Source organism: Stegostoma tigrinum, chromosome 5 (assembly GCF_030684315.1).
Source record: "Stegostoma tigrinum isolate sSteTig4 chromosome 5, sSteTig4.hap1, whole genome shotgun sequence".
Taxonomy (NCBI): Eukaryota; Metazoa; Chordata; class Chondrichthyes; order Orectolobiformes; family Stegostomatidae; genus Stegostoma; species Stegostoma tigrinum.
Genome location: NC_081358.1, coordinates 8,857,860 through 8,878,478, shown reverse-complemented (window position 1 = coordinate 8,878,478; position 20,619 = coordinate 8,857,860). Strand labels below are relative to the sequence as shown.

At 40.1% G+C, this 20,619-nt stretch overlaps 1 protein-coding gene across 2 annotated transcripts in view; it reads right to left on the bottom strand.

Annotated features, from left to right (window-relative positions):
* The window catches only part of LOC125451846 (transcriptional activator GLI3-like), a 390,661-nt gene extending 380,110 nt beyond the window's left edge, over nucleotides 1-10,551 (bottom strand). The window contains exon 1 of one of the 2 annotated variants that reach the window (XM_048529496.2): nucleotides 10,220-10,551. The gene's annotated coding sequence lies outside the window, so the exon portion shown is untranslated. Of the gene's footprint in view, nucleotides 1-9,428; nucleotides 9,478-10,219 lie in introns of those variants that run through there. The other variant, XM_048529497.2, reaches the window with a different exon arrangement.
* Between the last annotated feature and the right edge of the window lie 10,068 nt (nucleotides 10,552-20,619).

The window sequence follows — 20,619 nt, the reverse complement described above, 5'->3', positions numbered from 1 at the left end:
ACTAACATCTCAAAAGTGGCCCTCAGCAGCAGTAGAACTGTATTCAATCACAATCTGTAACCTCATAGCACAGTATATCCCCTACTCTACTAATGTCATTAGGCCAGGAGTTCAACACTAGTTCAAGTGAAAATTGCAGGACGGCTGCCAGGAAGAATACCAGGCATATCTAAAACTGAGGTGTCAACAAGGTGAGGACAGAACACAGGCCTAGTTATATGGAATCTGTCAAACAGCAGAAAAAGCATGTAACAGGATTGGCTTAGTGATTCAACAACCTGTGGTTCAAATGTAAGTCTGGACTCCTGCCACATCCAGTTATTAATGGTGATGGTTCATTAAACAAACATGAGGAGGAGGCTCCACAAATATTACCAACCTCAAAAATGGAAGTGTAAAGCTGAAGCTCTTGTATTCATCTTCAACCAAAAAAGCAACATGGATGATCCATCTCAGCCAACTCCTGAAGTCTCCAGCATCATGGATAAAAAGGTATCAAGCAGTTTGATTCGCTACATGTGTTATCAAGAAATGCCCAAAGGCATTAGACACTGCAAAGTCTGCACGGCTTGACAACATTCTAGCAATAATATTGAAGATTTGAGCTCCAGAACTCATGGCGACATTAGCCAAACTGTTCCAATACAGTTGCACAATAATGAGGAAAATTACCCAGGTGCGCCCTGCCCATAGAAAAACATGACTAATTCAGCCTTACCAATTACAACCCCTCCAGTCTATTCTCAATTGTCAGCAAAGAGCTGGGATGGATTATCGTTAGTGCTATTAAGCAGCACTTGCTTACTAATAACTTGGTCAGCTTGGGTCCCACCAGGGCTACTCAGCTCCTGATCTCAGCCTTGGCCAAACATGGACAAAAGTATTGAATTCCAGAGGCGCGGCAAGAGTGACAGCACAAGGGCACAGCTGACCATGTGGTATCAAGGAGCCCCAGCAAAACTGAGGTCAATGGTAATCAGGGAAAAACTCTCCACTGGCACAAAGGAAAAGGGTTGTAGATGTTGAAGGTCAGTCATCTGAACCCCATGAAATCTTTGCAGATGTTCCTCATGGTAGAGTGCTATGCCCAGTCATCTTTGGCACTTTCATCAATGACCTGCGTTTCTTTCTGAAGTGGCACAACGTAGAGCTATATTCACAACTCCTCAGATACTGAAACAGATCATGTGCAACTGTAGGAAGGCCTGGACAACATCCAGACTTGAATTGAATGGTGGCAAGTAACATTCTTACCACACAAGTGGAAAGCATGAACAATTTCAACAAAAGAGAATTTAACCATCACCCCTTGACAGTAAATGGCTTGACCCTCACTGAATACCCCACTATCAATATCCTGGGAGTTCCATTGACTAGAAACTGAGACGAACCATCCATATAAATACTAGGTCCTGAGAGCCAACTGAAGCTGCAAAGGTTAATTTGCCTCCTGTCTCTCTTGCCCTCTGACTCCCCAAACCTTGTCCATAATTCACAAGCAGCAATGAGAATTGTGACTGGATATTCTCTTCTTGCCTGGAAGAGAGCAGCACTAACAACTTTCAAAGAAGCTTGCAATCTCTCATGCTTTTATTTAATAATTCCAAGCCACATATATTCTTACTTAGATTAAAGAAAAGTTTCATCAGATTTTTAAATAGAATAATCAGACCTACACACTTCATACCAGATACAATTATTTTGTAAAGTACATTCAACATTGAAAGGCTACATAAATTAACTCACAATGTCTTTTTCTTTCACTGTTTCCTTGTTATAAATACAAGTTCAGCCATGCTTCCTTTCACTGATCTATTGATTTCAATTGCAAAGTCACTAATGGACGTAATCCGAACAATCACCACAGTACTGAAAGAAGCTACAAGATGAAATATTATCAATTTATATCAATGACTTGAATAAGGGGATCAAAGGCATGATGGGTAAATTTGCTGATGATGCGAAATAGATAGGGGAGCAGGTTGTGAAAACGACACAAGGATAGAGACTGATTTAGATAACCAAGTGGGCAAAAATCCCGCAGATGTGGGAAAATGTGAAAGTGTTTATTTTTGTTGGAAGAGTAAATAGAAAGCAGAATATTATTTAAATTGAGAAGACTGCAGAATTCTAATGTGCAGAGAGATCTAGGTATTCCAGTGCAAATATTGCGAAAAGTTAGTGTGCAGATACAGCAAATGATTAAGAAGCCTAACGGAATTCTATGTTTTATTATGAGAGGAACTAAACATAAAGGTAAGATTGTTATGTTTCAGTTATACAGGGAATTAGTTACACCACATCTTGAATAGTATACAGTTCTAGTTTCCTTATGTACGGACCTATGTAAATGGTGCAGTTCAGAGGAGGTTTTCATATTTGGAATATGTAAGTAGTCTTCTGAGGAAAGACTTGGCACACTGGGCTTGTTTTCACTGGAACTTTGAAGAATAGAGTGAGTTCATTGAAGTTTACAAGATCCTGAATGGTCTTGACAAGTTGGTAATAAAGGTAGGATCACTGAAAATTTTCAAAGCCAACCTAGACAGATTCTTGTTAGTCAAGGAAATGAAGGGTTTTTAGAAGTAGATGGGAATGTGGAATTGAGAACATAACCACAGCAGCTATGATCTTATTGAATGGCAGTTTGATGGGCCAAGTGGTCTGCTTATGCTCTAAATTTATATGTATGTAAAGTTTCAACAAAGAATTATTTCACAGGTATAGCTCGCACTGTTACACACAATTGCATGTCTTTTAAGGAGATGTTGATCTTCTAACTTGTCCAGCAAATGAAATATTAAGAGTGTGCAATAGTTGGCACCAGATTAAACAAGACATTTTGTGGTGCAACGAGCACCCCTGCCTCTCAGTCAGAAGCTCTCAGTTCCAGTTTCATCCGAGAACTTGATAGTCATGAAGGTCTGATCATAACACAAAAACAGGTTGATTACCAACCTGGAAATTCATCCAATACCTGCTAAAGACAGGTGGCAAAAACAGGAGATTCCTGGTCAGCCATGTGATAAGAGATAGTTGGAACCTCGATTATTGATATCCATTGTTCCATGTAATGCATGTAAAAATGAACCTTTCCACAGTTACTCAGACTTCTGAGTAACCTATAGACCACTACTGTTTTGTAATGTATCACAAAATACTACTAAGCAGCTACATTATAGAAGATGCACTTTTGCGTGGCATTTGTCCAAAATTTCTATTAAATTACTCGAATAAACTTTTATTACCTCCGTACAGACAGAAATGGAGGACACAAATCTTTCACTCAAGTGATCTGAGATTAATAACATGATTAGTGTTTGGTTACGATGAAAATTACACAAAGCCACGTTGGGAATCTGAAGGGTACAGTACTAAACTATCAAAAAAACACGTATACAAATACAGCTACTCTAGTGGGAAATACAACCTCTCGTTAATAATTAAAATGTTCCTTTTACAGAGAAAAGACAGAGTTCTGATAAGAACATCACATAAATTTATTTTTAAATGTTAAATATTACAACTCGGACCACACATCCATTACTTATATCATTATAAATGCTTATCTGAGACATGTCCATTGTATCACATGCAAAACCTTTAAGCTGTCATAGACTGTCCAACTGTAAACTAAAAATCAGTTTATTTTGAAATTAAATTATGACCTGCTGTACAATAAATTATTACTCTAAAATACAGAGTGCTTCAATAATTCCAAAAGAGAAGTAACAGCCAAAACCAGAGAGCAGGTATTAGATGCAATAAATGGTTATTTTTATTCATGAATGCTTTCTACTGATATTTAAGGTTTTTAGAAAAGTGAAACCAAGTAAAGTTGAAATTAAGACAAAAAAACTAAAGAAAAGTTGTGAGTTTTAGATTTAGCATCAACTTAACAATTCAAGGGACAAAAAGTAAATTTGAACCCAGGCAATTTTTTTTGTCAGGCAGAAGCTAGACAAAAATCAGTCTGTTTCTTAAGTCTGGCTCTGGTTCATAGTTTTATTCCCTCTATTAACACTGTGCACACCATTCAGCTTTCCAAGCAACAATAACCAGTATCCTTTAACAAACATCACAATGGCAGGAAATACTGCAGGAAGTATTTCAACATTCGTATAAAATATTAAACGTTGGCTGAAAATCAAAACACTTTTAATTACTCACCCTCCTTGTTTCATTCAGTGCTCCACCATACTGCAGTCATTACTCAAGTATTACCGACAAGTAATTACCAAGCTATCCAAGCTGTAAGGATAAGAGATCAGCTCCTGGAACATTTAACATGCCCAGAACTACACACTGATGGCAACCATAATTTTCCTTTAACAATTTTTATTTTCAATGTGAACAATAAGGTTGTTCATTGCTGCAATTAGCTCAAACCATTGTCTTCACAGAGAACTCCTTCAATGAATGGTTAATACACCCATCAAAAATCCGAGATATGTTACAAAACATGTAATGACAAAAACGGTTTTAAGACACTAGAAATCAGTGTTTTTGTATGGAACTTCTTCACATCAAAAGCAATGCAACAAATCCCAAACATCAAAGACATTTTCAGCACTTAAGAAACCATGTTGAGGTTTATTGACTTGTTTAAACCTGTTAGACTTGCATTATCACTGAAGAACATCGAAGAGTTTGCTGATGAAAAATAAACTTCTATTTTGTACTACTCGAAACGGATGCACAGTTTTGGTGTCTACTATAAGTCACACAATATTTTAGTGAAACATCTGCTGACATGCTACGTATTTACTAACTCTACCATTCCATAAAGAAAAACAGATGAACTGCGCCATTAGACCATGTCACCATTACATTTCCAGAAAGCATTTGAAATTATTCAGAGGACCATAATCACCAAGTGCAAAACCAAATTGCAAATCTAGTTTACAATAAAAAAATTAAGTGTCCATAAATATGAACAATATTGCAATGCCAAGGCCAATTTGCCATTTATCTGTTTTCACTTAACCAGTTACCAAATAGCTCTCTCCAAGAGTTTTTAACAAACTCCAGCTGGGTACTACACACCTCGCCAACTAAATGCTGTATCAAACATAATACCTGTAAAGGTACAAACTAATAGTTTTTTCTTTATCATGAATCACAGCCAGAGACAATCAGGTTCAGATAGGAGACAAGGAGAAGCTTACCTCAGAATCAGTCAAGCAGAACTATGATCAGTAATTCTACAAGTCGGCAGAATGCAAATACTTTTGTATCTGTGACGGTGTTAAGAAGGATGGGGCATACAGCCTTAAGGCATCACTAATACATTGATGACTAATGACCTAACCACACTGACAGCATTGTAGACAAGTTCAGAGTTTGAGAGCTAACTGAAACCAGCCTGACAAACAAGCTTTCGTAATCCCATTCATAAAACAACCTCTGTTGAAAAGAAATGGCCAATTAGGTGCAATTTAATAAACACAACAGAGTATCTAGGGGCCTTTCTTGCCTCTTAAGGCTATCTTTAATTATATACAAATATCTAAAACAAAATTGGACGTTTACTAAGGAAACAGCTTTTTAACAGTTCAGATCACAGAAGCATATACCATACTTCTCACATTTTTACTGATTCAGTACCAACTTTGGTCATACTATTACAACGAAAAAAAAACCTAATCACCTCTACAAGATGCATTAAGGCACGTCATTTGCAACTAAACATCTAAATTGTTGAAGGCAGAAAGTGCTTTTTTTAAACTGAGTTTCTGGTTAACAGTCTATAATGCAATGTCCTTACAATAATGCTTATATAAAGATACCAATTATTTATTTTTACTGTCTCGTCTTTCAGCAGTCTGAGTCATGTTATATGTAAGACTGAATAAAATACCTAATCACATTTATATTCCTGAGGACTTTTCAAAACTGAAATAGAATGTTACAATGAAACACACATAGCCTTTTTAAATGAAGTGCAAATTCTGTCTGATGCAGCATCAGTATAATATTCTAGTCATTGTACATACAGCCAGCAGTAGAGTTGCAATGCTAGTTTGTAAAGTCTGCAAAATTGACGCTCAAGCTGTGTCACCTAAACATAACTTATATTTAAAAAATTCAATATTTTTGAGGGGTTTTTGAAAAGGCTTATAGTAAGCATTTGAAGAATCTCAAATCAATCATAACTGAGGAGAGTGATACACGTTTGGGGGGGGGGGGGGGGGGGGGGAGTGTTCCTAAAGTAGTGAGCTTGTTTTTTCCTTGACAGCAAGGTGCAGAGCTGGATGAACACAGCAGGCCAAGCAGCATCAAAGGAGCAGGAAGGCTGACGTTTCAGGCCTAGACCCTTCTTCAGAAAAAGAATCTAGGCCCGAAACGGCAGCCATCCTGCTCCTCTGATGCTGCTTGACCTGCTGTGTTCATCCAGCTCTGCACCTTGTTATCTCAGATTCTCCAGGATCTGCAGTTCCTGCTATCTCTTGTTTTTGCCTTGTGCCTTTTTAAACAAGATTTTGCAAAATAAACAAATGCTCAATGTTACTGGACGCAGAAATTTGCATAGTCACCTTCAGAACAATGTGGGCCTAATTTTAAATCTGTAAGTGAATAGGTTTTGAATGAGTTAAAATCAGGCCTAGTATTTTTTAAAATTATCTTTGAAATTCTAACAGTTTTTAAGTTTGAAAGAACAGTAGTAACCAAACACAAAGATGCAAGTCTCAGGGAGTGAAATGCATTTTTTTATTCTTAGATGCTCCAAAGAAACTGGGCACAGGAAAAAAAGAGAATTTCACAGAATAATTTACACTAATGCCCTGCAGATTAATAATGGTGTTCTTGAAAATTTAGCAGCATGCTCACAATTGCAAACTAATTGGTCTTTTCTGCGATAAGTGATAGTCTGTCTTTTTGTGGCATTAGGAATATACATTTAATAGATCATATAATAGCATGGCTGAAACATTAACTCTGTGTAAAACCTTATTAATGTGTGTATTATACTTCATAACTGCCTGCTATAGCAAGGAAACTGACATTCTTATTAATTTTTACTGACTGCTGAACAGCAATGATACTCAGCATGACTCTCTGCATAATTTGCATTATAAAAATAGTTTAACATACCACACTTTCTGTATCAGAGTCTGGCAGAATTGATAGAAGTAGATAGATAGCTAATTCGGAAGTCACTGGTTAAGTTTATTAAATGTGAACTGAACTATACCTAGCTAATTCGGAAGTCACTGGTTAAGTTATTAAATGTGAACTGAACTATACCTCTCCTTTACCACTGGAAACAGTCACTTTTAATGCAGAACTAGTTAACTCTACAACTAAGAAGAATTACATATTGGGTCAATGTATGGATGTGTACGTAATCCATCAATGCTTCTACTTGCAAACTGACTAACACAGAAATTGTTCAAGTTTGCCAAATGCACATATACTAAAACCAATTCTAAACCTGGCTATTGTACAAGGTATGCAAGCTTAACATTAAAAACAGTAGAAGATAGCATACAATGCATTGTGGCATTTAGTGTCTGAAAGCCATGTGAAGACTTCCACAACGGCTACACTTGTATAGAAAACTGAAATGTCTGCTATTTATCTTAACTTTTTAACAGTCACTCTGCCATCTATGAAGTTCCAGATCTGGCTTGTTTGCTGTTGTTTTAAGACGAACATATCTAATAGGTTTCCTTCAACAAATGCTTAAACTTCAGAAGGGAAATTTAAAACAGGAAGCATTGAAAACCCACAAAATCATCAGTGGAGTTAAGAATACATAACATATCAGCAAACTGGGACAGTCTACAATGATTTTACCTAGATCTGAGGTGTGCCCTCAAGACATTCTGGGATCTGGGATTAGAAAACTGATAAGAACCCATGCTGCCCATCACCGTTTTTTCTTCTGCAGTTAAACACAAATGCACTGAGGCACTCGCCTGCTGCTCAATGTTATGCTTGTAGTATATAAAAGCAATGGTGAGCCTTTTGCTGTCAAGATATCAAAGACAAAAGTCATCAAAGTGTAAAATTCTGGTTTGCTCCTTCCCTGGTCTACTACAATATTTCAAAGAAGCATGAAAAAAAGCACAGAAAGTGGAAAAACAACTTGAAAATTTTCATTCATTCTTGGCCAGAATGAATATTTTATAATTAGATCCCAACCACATCAGAAATCCTGACTATTGTAATATTTTCTAAAAGCCTATAACAATAGACAAATTGTGTTTTTTTAAGCTACATATCTGAAAATGAGTGAATGAACACTCTCTTGGTGTGTGGAATTTTTCATTGGATTTACATGTATTAAATGAACAAAGTTTAAATACACGACTTCGATCAATCAGCAGCTGTAACAAGTATAGAAAAAGTGAAATGGTAGGCTTTAAAAGTCCCGTTATTTCAAAAAAGCTATTTCACTACGAAAATACTCTAATTATGCCAAAAATATCCTTCAGGTAAAGAATTAGCACAGTCAAATAAAATAAGGAAAGAAGACTTAAGATAATCTTCTGTAGTTTAACAGTATTAACATTCCAATAGTGAAGTTTCATTTCCCAGACAAAAATGACTGCAGACTTAATACATAAAATCACTGTTGTAACTGGATGTAGAAATCTCACTACCTTAAAAAAAGTCAGGAAACAGCTGGAATATTCTAACTGCCACTTATTATTTTCCCTCCTTGGAGAATTTACTTGAGAACGTCATATTAAAAATGCTGGAGCAATGTTGAACTGACAACTCCTACATTAATAGAGTTTTGTGAATATTCTTCTCCTTGGAAAAGCATTGCAACTCATCCAAGGGATTTAATGCAACTGCATATGCTTCCCTTCATGGGGGGAAATAACTAGCTCTCTTGAATTATTAAAACTTCAACTTTAATTTACATAACCATTTGGCGGATTTCATCAATCACGTATTGTGTATTCGAAATTCAACAGTCAACTAACTTTCTTTAAATACAGACAATTCAATCGCAAACCGTTTCAGGAATTGAGCTTTAAATTGGACAAATTTCACTCATTAAACTCCACCATATGCAAACGCGTTACCCCTAAGCATACACTCTTTCCCCTTTTAATATAATGTTCTTCTCTATAGCGCTTTTGGACGCGTTTTAAGACGTACTGCAAATATTAGTTTTATTGGATTTTAACTACCAGTCACAGTTTACTTACTAAGTATTAAACGATCAAAAGGGATACATGCGATAAAGGACAAATCTACTCGAAATCATTCCAAGTATTCTCATTGCTTCAACTAGTTTCTGTTTTGTACAATTCAATGGAAAATACTTCCTATTGGATGTGGTAGTAAAATAAAAGGCCGTTTACATCCAGGCAACTTAACCAATGGTCCCATCATAGATTTTCTTTTGCTGGCAGACGGGATATGTAGAACAGCTGGAAGCAACTTGTTCTAAAATGTTTTACACATACACACACAGGCTGGCACAGGTCCACAAACACACAGCTCGGGGAATTAGGCAAAACTCCGCTTCTCATTACTCTTTTCAGGCTTTTCGATTCGGCGCGGAATGTATTTCAGCGCTAAGGAGAGACATGGTGCTCGCTGAGTGTGAGGGACGTCTCTCCCTCTCTCTAATTCCTCTTCATTTGGGAAAATGGAACCATTATTTTAAAAAAATGTCTGCACGCGAAAGGAAAACACACGAAACCCATTCTGCAATCATTCCACCACCACCCCCCTCCCAAACACACACACACATCCCGGCGGTTCGATCGAAATCTGTGGCAAACACGCACTCGGTGAAGTCAAGTGTTTTTATTTAGTTTTCAATTCTTTCTCTCCCGCCGCTGTCTTGTAAAGTTATACAATTATTTGCACCCAGCCCCCCTGGGGTGATGCTGAAGCAGCGCTGCCGGCCTCTTCAAAACACAACACAAATTCCAGGCGATGGGGAGGGGAGGGGAGGGGAGGGGGGAGAGAAAGAGGATGAGATTCTGTGAGAGGGAGAAAGTTTGACGAAGTCTCGCCGAAAACCCACGAGTACAACAAAAACTTTCGGAGCGTTGGCAGCGAGTGAGAGAGAGAGAGATGAAGGAGGAGGATCGCGGCTCTCAGTCCGGGACAGAGACATTGATCTTTCCACACTTTCCAGAATAACCTGGGAGGAATTTTTTTCCCGGAAGGAGCAGTGAGGGTTCAAGGGGTGGCGTTGGGGATTGGGTCTGAAACAACTCCCCCCCCCCCCCGCCCCAGCTCTTACCTGCTGCGAGTTGAGTTGGAGGGAAAGCTGATATTTCTCCCGCTCCTTCACTGCTGCCCGCCTGCAACTCCGGGGCTCAACAACTTGGGAGAGAGTAGGAGACCCAGCCCCGCAACTACCCCGTCCCCTCCCCCACACAGTCCGCACTTGCAAAATAAAACAATGCACTATTGTTATCTTTTTATATACATATATATATAGAGAGAAAACAAAATGAAAAACTGCAACAAAGTGAGAGTTTGCCGGGAGCTAGCAAAGCCGAGGACGGAGTGCGGCGCGCTGCCTGGTCGTGGCCCAATGAGGGGCCGGGAGCCGAGCTGTCAGTACGCAGCGCCCGCCTCTCGCCCTGCATGCGGCTCCTCTTCATCCCGCATCGGAGCAAAAAAAAACCCCGCGCTCCTCCCCTTCCCGGGCGTCCCATCACCTTCCCAAACCCCCTGCAAATAACCCCTCCTTAATTCCGCCCCCCACCCAAGATCCCGATCCTTCTCCTACTCCACCCCAGTCCCTCCTTCTCCCTGCTCCCTGTCCCCTCCACATAATCCCATTTTGATCCCCTCAGAATCCCCACTCCAAATCTTCTAATTCACACCCTATCCCTAGGGCCGCCAGCCCCCTCCCTACCCTTTATTTCTCATCCTTTCCACCGCCCCCTTCTTGTCACCTTGCCGTCACCCCACCCCGGCGTGTCCCTCTTCACCCGATTGAGCTGCGGCGATTCGGCCGGCGAGGAACTTTCTGGCGAATTCGGTCTGAGCGAGAAATCATGACAGTGGGTGTGGGGGGAGGGGGGGGCGGAGTAATGGGGCTGGGGAGAATTCAAAGGTTGTACAGTCTGCGAACCAATAGTTAGGGCCGGGAGAAAGCGAGAGTTCGTGAGTGCAATGCAGAAAGTTGGTTAGCGAGCAAAATTTATGAGGATTGAAAGAAAGATGGTGTAAAAATGTGAAGTTAAGCAGAGAGGTAAAAATGAAAGATGAGTTTGGTAAAGGGAAAGTTAACAGATTAATACGAAAACTGGAACAGAGAAATGAGAGGGAAATGAAAATAATTCCCTTAGCCACATGCATCTATTTTTCTATTTGTTCTTCGTCTTGCTTTTTGACCGTTTTAACTCATCCCAAGGTGTGTTTTTGTTTTGATTTTTTTTCCCGCCCCTGATCAAATACGTTCTCTCTCGTTCACCATCAGCTGTGTGTCGGAGTAGTTCCCGGTGAGTCGCACCATCCAGCGTAGGCTGTTAGTGAGCGCGGGGGTGGGGAGGGAAACGAAAGGAAGTGCCGGAGAGTGTTTAAATCTCTGACTAGGAGATGGGCGGGCAGCGGATCCGGAGCTCCAAGCGCTGTCAGTACAAATTAATGTTAAAGTCCGTTGTCTGGTTCATACCTGAGGGATTTAGGATCAAAAAGGCACGTTAAGTCAAGATCATTAATTAGAAACCCACGGTCCTGTGACGCAAGACCGGCGCTAAAACAAAATAGCTGGTAGTATCCAATTCTGTTGAAATAAACACAGGAAACTCTCAAGGTGACAACATGTTTACTATTGCAACACGAGATCGTTTCGATGTAGTTTTAAAGCTTAATATTTATGTGCAGTTCAGACATAAAATAAAAACGGGAAATGAAGTGTGAATACTTTCCCGATTGGAAAACATTAAATAAATCCCCCCGAATCATTTTTTGGGGGTTAGGGTTGTCGGGTCACAAATACAGAAACTTGAATGTCTTTCGGAGTTCCTGCCTCTAAGGTAAAAGCGTGAGGCTTTTCTTCTAGCTCGGCTTGTTGTGAGTTCCTTACTCCGAGGTAAACACATCATTTCTTAAACTAGTTCGAAATGAAATTGTATGGTATTTCTGCGTTTTTAAAGACATGTATTTCTCCGATTTGGGCTTAACTCTGCATTTAGGATTGTTAGATTCTGCTTCATTACCGACTATTCCCCACAGGCATCTTAAAGAAGGCGTAACAAACTTCCAACGTTTATCGTTTATTAATTAGACTGAAGATATGATTATTCAATTGTAACTTTCTGTCACTAACAAACCTAGGCTTAAGAAACAACCTGTAAATTTCCATCCACAATGTACACGTTCGGAGCCTATTATTTCAAACGTCTGCGTGCACGGCATGTAGATTTGAACTCCTAACTTCTAAGACTTTAAAAAAAACCCAAATGAAATCTACGAGATGAACCCAAAACAGCAGCGGGTCGCCGACGCAAATTATTGTTCACAAGACGAAGAAAACATCCAATTGCCTCAAATGTATCAGACATAGGGGCGCGTCCAAGGTCCGCCTGTTTGAGAGGTACGTGATAACATATTCGAACAGGTGATTAAAATATTCTTTCTTAGAACAACGTATCTTATGTGCAAACTAGATTTCAGCTATCAATGATGATGTATCTCCTTGAACTAGTGATGTTCCCTTCCAGTCACCCGAAGTCTTTTTAGATTTCTTCTGTCTCCTTCGTCCTGCCTGATTTAGCAGTTTAGGTGCCTGTAATAATACTAGGTACCTAACAAATAGTTCAACTGTTTGCTGCTGGATGCTGTTTAGAAATCCATTTCCGCCTGTTGTTGATGATCTGAACTTTTCATTTCAGTAGCTCCGCATCTTCCGCTGTGAACGTGCGTTTCCGCTTCATTTCCGTGTCGTCCGAAGACCCTGGCGTGAGCTGCCAGCTGTGACTTTCGGGGTAACCGTTGGTATTGTCCTGAGGGGCTATCGTTTGAACCAACATTATGTTTACAAAAAAAAACTCCAATAATTGCATGTTGTTTGAGTTTGGCGGCTGTTTCTCTATATTCCAACTTAAAAATATTTCATTGGCTGTCAAGCGCTTTGAGGGCGCTCCCAGACTCTGAAGTGCTACGTACTTTGTTTTGGTTCTTTCGGGATATGTCAAGTACTGCTCGTGCCCCGGAGAAAGTGATGGGGGAGCTGCCTTCTTGGGGGTGTAGGGGTACGCATGTCTTCATTTCCTTTCATTCATTGATTAACTAGCCAGGGTTTGGAGGAGCACGAGAGTTGAGTTAGCGCCTGGGAGGTTGAGAGGTGAGCTCGTAAGAGTTTTATAAACCATGAGGGGCGTAGATAAGGCGAGTAGCCAAGGTCTTTCCCCCAGGGTGTGGGAGTTGAAAACTAGAGGACATATTTTTAAGGTGAGAAGAGAAAGATTTAAAAGGGGACTTGAGGGGCAACTTTTTCACACCGAGGGAAGTTCGTGTATGTGGAACGAACTGCCCGAGGAAGCGGTAGGTGTAGGAACGGTTACAACATTTAAATGACATTTGGACAAGTAAATGAATCGGAAAAGTTAGAGGAACAGAAACAGAAATTGTTGGAAAAACTCGGCCGGTCTGGCAACGTAAGTGGAGAGAAATCAGATTTAACGTTTCAGATTCAGTGATCCTTTCTGATTTACAGCGTCCGCGGTTCTTTCGATTTTTCTAAAGGTTTTGGGGAGACATTGGGCCAAACGTAACACTGTGGTTAGCACAGCTGGCTCACAGCGCTGGGGACCCGCGTTTGATTCCCGCCTCGGGTGACTGTGTGGAGTTTGCACGTTCTCCTCGTGTCTGTGTGGGTTTTCTTCGGGTGCTCCGGTCTCCTCCCACAGTCCAAACATATGCAGGCTAAGTGGATTGGCCGTGCTAAATTGTCCGTAGTGTTCAGGGATGTGTAGATTAGGTAGGTTATAGGGATGGATCTGGGTGAGATGCTCTGAGAGTCGGTGTGGACTTGTTGGGCCGAAGATTCTGTTTCCGTGTTGTATGACACAATGATTGAAATAACAGACTGGAACATGCATTTATAGACTAGCAGTCTGGAAAAAGACCCCCATCCCACTTCATTCGAGAAAAAGGCAAAGTACTGCGGATTCTAGGAATCAAAGCCGAAAATGCTCCACAGGTCTGGCAGCATCCGTGGAGAGAGAAACAGCATTCCAGGTCTCTGCCCTTCATTAGAACTGATTGGAGCCTGGTGCTAAATAACAGAGAACATTCCAGCACAGTACAGGCCCTTCGGCCCTCGATGTTGTGCCGACCTGTCATACCGATCTCAAGCCTGTCTAACCTACACTATTCCATGTACGTCCATATGCTTATCCATACGCTGATGTTGTGGGTCGATTGGAGGCAGATCTGGGAGCCTGCCTCTCTTTTTCTCCTTGGCATCATTGCGCCAGGATGTGCAACCCTCGGCATATCAGGGACCCTTCATTCGGCGCCTATTTTAGGTCGCTGGTTCCACTTGACTGATACGTACAAAAATGGGGCGAAAGTTTGCCACAGGCGGACAGACAGTAACGCCGGCTGACAGGTGCCGGTCAGTTGTAGCAAGAGATGATCAACTGTTTACCGAGCCATATCATCCTCGAGACCAGTCATCAGAAGCTAAAAGTACCATGTTTTTAAATGACGGGATACTAGATGTTTCTGTTTAGTAATTGGGTTCCGGTCGTGTTCCAGGTTCGCTCAATGTCTCCAGGCAAAGGTACAATTCGGCACTTGGTAGCGAACTGATAATGGATCTCACCATTCCCTGACAGAGTTTGTGCCTTCGCACGCATGCATTTGTTAAGCCCGCGCCAGACAGCAACGATCTTACTTACCGTACAGATGTTACAAACTACCATTCACTTTTTGGAAAATTACAAGCTTAAAAAAACTGGGCATTTTTGTCTTCACTCTAAACAGGGATTTATTTAGTTGGAGGAGATTAATTCTTTAACTCAGCGCATTTGTCATCGATATCCCCACAGGGATTTAGTCTTTAGACGAAAATGATTTATACCCACTCAAACATTTTGAGGTTGTGGTAGATTTCAGCGAAATGTAATTGTAGTAGTGCAGTGAACTGTAGGGAGAAAGGGATAAAGAGTTTTGTCTTTAATATGTTCTTCGTTATGTCTCTTGTGTGATCTGATTCAATGTTAAAAGAAGCATTTTTTTTCTCGAAATCTCATTAAAAGTTTTCTTCAGACTGCAACCAATGGGTCACAGGGAGTTTGAAGCGAGCTGACACACCCTCTGGTGGAGAGTTAGGAGTCAAGCAGAAGCTTCACGGCACAACCCACTTTGATAGGTATCAGAGATAATGGGAACTGCAGATGCTGGAGCTAGGTGCCTGGGTAAAATGCACTTTGCTGTAGTATTTAGATAGCTAACCTTTCAGGGTAGCTCCGAAGATTCGGAATATTAAAACAAAAAATAATTTCCTCGTTATTACTGCAAGCAGTAATTACTCTAAGTGAGAAATCGTATAAATATTACAGAATAGTGAGTTTTTATTTTCTCCAACTTTCTTGTTGTAATGATGAAGACGAGAAAGGCTGGCGGTCGTGTAATTAAGCAGTTGGTAATTGGAGCTGCAGTTTTCGGGTTCCATAAACTTTTTTTTCAGATTTAGGATACGGCCTCCCCACGCCTGCACAACACCTTCAAGAAGTTATTGTTTATTTGGAAACATTTAACGATTTGCTGCTTGATCCACCCGATAGGTTTTCCGGTGCCCTGTAAATTCTACTGCACTGAATTTGTTAGATGTCTACGTGTCTGATCCGACATAGGAACGGGATAAAAATGAAGCGCCTTGCATCTTTAGAACATTTCCTTGTCAATGATGGCACCAAAAACGTGAAGTTATTTATGATACCATCACTTCCAAAAGATTAGAGAACGTGATTTCATTTCACACGACTGAAATGCAAAAGCTGTTTATCTTAGTTCGTGTTAGGTGAATGGCTGATTCATTTAAGGTTCACAAAATTCATTCAATGATCAGTCAAGCGCATATATTTTCAGCTGGTGTTCAAGACTGCCCATACGGTTTTTTTTAGAAATAAATTACCTCTATTTTGTAGAGTTCACGTGTTAATTTTCTGGAACATATGTATGTATAACTACTTTTTGTTGTACACTAGCAGTTTAAATTGAACTAAAAATTCACTTCTGTATTTTTTTAATAGAAATACAATTATTACAAGTAAAACAGCTTATCGTATTGGACAATCGACCTCCCGTGTTTAAAATTCAAATGAAGAGGAGCAGTCAACTGTCAGTCATCATCTAACTGATATGTTTTCGTGGCAATTCACATGGCACCTACATCATAGGAGGGACATGATAGCACTGGACAGAGTGCAAAGGAGATCTATCAACATGCTTGGGCTGGAGACTTTCAGTGCTGAACAGACAGGGATTGTTTTCCTTAGAGCAGAGGAGATTGAGAAGGGACATGGTTGAGAATGTATAAAATTATGAGAGACATAGACAGGGCACAATGGTAGTATCCCTACATCTGATCAGGACACCCGGATTCAAGTCCCACTAGACTACAGATGGATAATAACATCTCTGAACAGCATGATTAGGAAATACCTAGACAGGATGAAACTTTTTCATTTGATGGGAGGATAAATAACCAGGGACAGAGAACTAATTAAAGGTCAGGAGGTTGAGACCAGATGTGAGGAAAAACATTTTCAAACAGAGGGTGGTGGGAATCTAGATCCCGCTACCTGCAAGTGTGGCAAAAGCTGAAACCCTCATAGCATTTAAGAAGTATGTAGATGTGCAATTGCAATGCCAAGGCATATAAGATCTATGGGTCAGGGACGAGAAAATGGGATTAGAATAGTTAGGTTGGTGTTTTCAATTGGCATGGAAGCAAGGGGCCTTTTCCTGTTCTGTAGATCGATCAAACAATTAGAGTCCACATCCCAGTCAATTGGCCCTCTCTTCCCATACAATATAAATGTTGTTTTCCCTTTGCATTTGTATTTCTTACCAATAGTCCTAATAAGTGCAAGATAATATTTTAAAATGCATTTTTTCAACAACATTGAATATGTATTAAAGCTGGACAAGCCCATTTGAGAAATGTCAAAATTCTCGGTCTATTTAATCTAACAAAGAACTGTAGGAGTAACATTATTACCTGGTCTGTAACTTGACGAGCAGTTTGCTCAACTGTTGTAGAATCTGCCTGAGTTGCCTTGCTTTGAACTCAGATGAAATTTGGTGGTTTACCAGCTTACATCATGTTCAGCAATGACACAAATCATAATCGTAAAGCAGCCTTCTTATCACACTTGGTCAACACTATTTGCACTCTGAAGTGACCCAGTAAATCATGCAGTCACATTGGACGAAAAACCAACTTCTACATTTTCAGGTTAAATCAAATTAAGCAATAGATGCCAGCCTGGGCAATGATGCTTAATTCATAGAATAAGTAAATTTTAATATTTAAATCTCAACTATACTCCAAAAATACTGGAACTCCAAACATTTTCCGCATCTGAATATTTCAAGTATAACTCATCATGAAAACTCACACCAAAACCTTTACCAATCATTTCCATTTAGGTGCTGACTGGTCTATTGTGCATTTCCACCATTTTCTGCTTTTGCTAAAAAAAAGTGTTCGAAGGAAATAAAAGTCTGTTTATTCTCCTGTTTCCAGGTATCATAAATAATGGAAAGGATAGACAAGAAATAATCATTCTGGGTTCTTACAATGTTTAGGGTTTATAGAACCTAAACAGTGTGGAAGCAGGTCTTTCAGCCCATTAAATCCACACCGACCGTCTGAATAGCATCCCACCCAAATTCACCTCATTCTTGTAACCCTATATTTCCCGCGGCTAACCTAACTAGCCTACATGTCCCTGGACAGTCTGGGGCAACTTCAAGGCGAATCCACCTAAACTGCATGTCTTTGGACTGTGGGAGGAAACCAGAGCACTTGAAAGAAACCCATGCAGACAAGGGGAGAATGTACAAAGTCCACACAGTCTGTTTCCCAAGGGTAGAATTAAACCCAGGTCCATGGTACTATGAGGTGGCGGTGCTAAATATTGAGCAACCATGCAAGAGGTGAAAGAAAACAGGCTGAATCTTAGTCTATTGATATAAGAAGTGAGCTCTTGAACACAGCTTCTACGTATTATATATTGGTGGTAAAACTAATATGCAAACAACCTCGTGGGGCGGTCACAAAGTTCTAGCAGGGTCATACTAATTCCCAATCAGTAGGCCTAAATTTTCCAAACCTGACTTGTTAGTTTGCTTTCCCTCACTTATGAGTTTAGATATACTTTGTTAAATAGAACACTTTGAATCTTGTAATTGGCGGCTCCCAGCACTATCTCAAGAGGCAGGAATAGATGACAAGAACAGATTGACTCCTGAAAACAGATCTCTTGTCACTTGATTATGAAGCAGCGCAACAGGGACCCTGGAGACCACTGCAGCCTAGACCCTCCTGCCCTCCTTGCTATAACTGGAAAGTCATTAGCAAGGATCTAATGTAAAAATGCAAATAGATGTAAACCCATCTTAAAAAGTCATCAATTGAGCAACAAATAATCAGACACTGTTTTTCTTTCATCTTATGCTGCACATGGCCTCTATAATCAACATTCCGGTATCCACACTGAATCAATCACATTCTCAAGAGCTACAAACCTGCGACATGGTGGTAGACAAATATGAAGAAATGTACAGATATTATGTCAACCAATGCTAATTAATGCCCTTGAATGCAGTTTGCTGTAAACCTCCTGCTTCCTGGCACTCTTAGCAGCTCATGGGTGAAGTTATTCCCAGAGGGAATTGGAACAATATTTAATGGCTGTATCTGCAGTATTTGCACAAATGACTCAATTATATTAGCATAATACTTAACCAAGAGGAACAGAAACAGAATTTAGTTTCAATTTTAGATTGTACAACTTTTTCTGCCTCTTTGGTGAAACAGGATATAAAGCCCCAACAATTGAAGCAGTTCTAAATTTCATTAACCATTGGATAAATGCCAAATTACAGTGTCAATCCGCTCATAACATACTAATATTCCAGTGTATTTATGAAGTGCGATGTTGATACTATAGTGCCACTTTAGGCAGAGGTCATAGTGTGAGTGAGCCATTTTTCGCTTAGCCCTGAAGGAGTATATCATTGGCAAAGTGCAAAGTGCCATATTCTTTGCAGATTCATAGTCCTAGCCTGCCTCCAATCAGTGAGGAAGATCATATACCATAAACTATAATTGGTCATCATGTTGTGAATATTATGAGGCATTCACATTCCTGAAGTTTTAACTGGCTGTAAAAACCAAGATTGGCACTGAAATTATACCTTTGAGTATAAATAAGGCCTGAGCTGACTACAAAGAAAAGTTACCTGAGACTGCTATCCAGGGAGTTTCATCCTGAATTGATCCTGTTCTGTCAACTTTATCTGAACCTGCAGCAAGTCTTGTTTATCCATCACTTCTATTCTTGCTGACCTATATTGGCTCCCAGTCTTCCAAACCCCTATTTTAAAAATCTCACCCCATGTTCAATCCCTCCATGCCATCCCTCCTCACTATCTCTCTAAATTAGGTCAGTCCTGCAGCCTCCAAGAACAGACAATTTCTCTGGCATTTTATGTATCTCTCATTCCCTTTGTTCAACTGTTAGTAATGATGGCTTCTATAGTTAGGCTCAAGCTTTGGAATTGCTGCAAAATCTCTTTATTTCTCAATTCTCTACCTTTTTGGTCACTCATTTGGTCATCTCAGTTGGCTGGATGGCTGGTTTGCAATGCAGAGTGACACCAACAGCATGGGTTCACTGGCTGAGGTGGCCATGAAGATCCTGCCGTTTAAACCTTGTTCTATGTCTGAGGCATGTTGACCTTCAGGTTAAACTCACCATCGGTTGTCTTTGTCTGATGAGAGAATGGAATTATGATGACTTTATTTAAACCTTTCTTCTTGGCTCCAGGCATTTGTCCTAGTGGTCTTTATCTGTCTCAGTATCACACTACTCAGCTGATTGAGTTCCTTCGAGGCACCTTAATATGGGTTTATTACATTAAAGGCATGCTATCGGAAGAAGTAACAAGACAAGACAGTGCTCAATGAGTCAGAAGGATCTTGGGCTGTTTGTCCGTAGATCCCCGAAGGCAGCAGGACAGGTTAATATGATATAACAAAGTGTGGAGCTGGATGACCACAGCAGGCCAAGCAGCATCTTAGGAGCACAAAGGCTAACGTTTCGGGCATGGACCCTTCATCAGAAAAGTTTGTTATCTTAGATTCTCTAGCATCTGCAGTAACCATTATCTCAGGTTAATATGATCTTTGGTGCAAAAAAGCTGAGAACAGACCTAATTGAGGTGTATAGATTACGAGGGCAGACACAGGGTGGATAGAATGCAGCTTTTCCCCTTAGTTGAACAATCAAAAACAATATTTTAAGATGAAAAGTAAAAGGTTGAGAGGGGATTTCAGGAAAACATTTTTCACCCAAAGGGTGGTGGGAATCTGGAATGCATTTCTGGGGGGTTAGTTGAGGTGGGAAACCTCACAGCCTTTAAGAAGTACTTGGATGAGCACTT